This window comes from Carlito syrichta, unplaced genomic scaffold (genome assembly GCF_000164805.1).
Source record: "Carlito syrichta isolate Samal-C Ts95f unplaced genomic scaffold, Tarsius_syrichta-2.0.1 Scaffold303736, whole genome shotgun sequence".
NCBI lineage: Eukaryota > Metazoa > Chordata > Mammalia > Primates > Tarsiidae > Carlito > Carlito syrichta.
In genome coordinates, this window is record NW_007247832.1 from 1,332,600 (window position 1) to 1,334,065 (window position 1,466).

Sequence of the window (1,466 nt, forward strand, 5' to 3'; positions counted from 1 at the left end):
TTTCAAATAGCTCATCTCCACAAGCAGTTTCAGACCCATTGTTTAAGAAAGAATATGTTGATATTTTAAACGTCATTTAATGCAGGTGATCTATTCAAACACATTTGTTCTAGCTCAAGCTGGAAGAAGTGATCATATCAGAAGTTTTCATTCATTTATAATTCCTTTCTCTCTCTTGTTCCCAAATAGATAGCAGTAGTACATGCCACAGGCTGATTATCTGGGTAATCTCTTGTAGGTGGAAAGATGAGATTGATAGTGCAGTAATCAGTGATCCATAGAGTGTTATGCATAATTCAAGTTTCACTCTTGTTTCTGTACCTTTATTGCACATTGTTCATTCCAAACCTGTGGGACCTTGTCAGGCCTTGGGCACTCAACCTTTCAGATCTGGTCCAGGTTGAGGGTAAGGAAAGATCTGTCATGTTGCCACTGAACCTACACTCTCCCTAACGAGTCCTGATGAAATAGCCTTTCCCACATTCTGTTTCCATCATTCCCATGGTTGAAGAAATGATTCATTGGGGGTGGGGGATGTGGTTTTCTATACTCTAGCTGCCATCTTGAGATGTTTAAAGAATCTGGAGTTAGAGCAACTGTTAGCGTCTCAGTGGGCAATGGGAAATCTTATCAAGATTTCCTAGGATCTTACACATCCTAGGAAATCTGGATAAGTAATTCCCTTGGTCTCAAGTGAGTCTCTTCATGTTATCTCTTGATGTACACACCCCAAAGCTAGTTCGGGGGCTGTGATGACAAGCAAATCACCTTTTCCAAAGTTGCGGCTTCCACAGAGACCAAACCTTACAGATTTGGAATAAAGACTTAAGCAGATTGACTTAAAAAAAGATATGTTGATCAGCCTTGCCCCTCCACAGGGGTCAGGACCTGAAGGTAATTAAGTATAGGTGGTTTCACTGGGATGGCCTGGCCTTGCCCCTCAAGTCTCTTTTCTTCCTGGGACAGGCTGATGCACAGAACCTTGTGAAAGAAGCAGAGCACAGAGAGTAACACAGGATGTCTTTGGAGGCCTAGGCTTGGAACCTGCATGCGGTTGCCTCCCACTTTAAAAAAAGGCTTGTCTGCACACTGAAATCACCCAGGAAGTTTCCAAAAATATACCGATGCCTGTTTCTCACCCCCAGAAATTGTGACTACAGTGGTGCAAGCATGCGCTGGGCTTTGGGATTTTGCAAAGATCTCCCCGCAATCTTAAGGAGCGTGCAGCCAAGTCCGGGAACCGCTATCCTGGGGTTTGCAGCGAAGGCAAGCAAGATACAGCATGCAAGGAAATCCATCGATGAAGAGGATGAGCTGCTAACGCGGCGAAGAGGGGCTGGCGTAAACTATGTACGGCTAGTGCTTTTGGGGGGGGGGATGCTGGCGGATGCGAGAAAGGTCACACGCAAGCAGCGACCCTGCCTCTGCGTTGTCTGGGCCTCTCGGGAGCCTTTGGCGGGGACGCG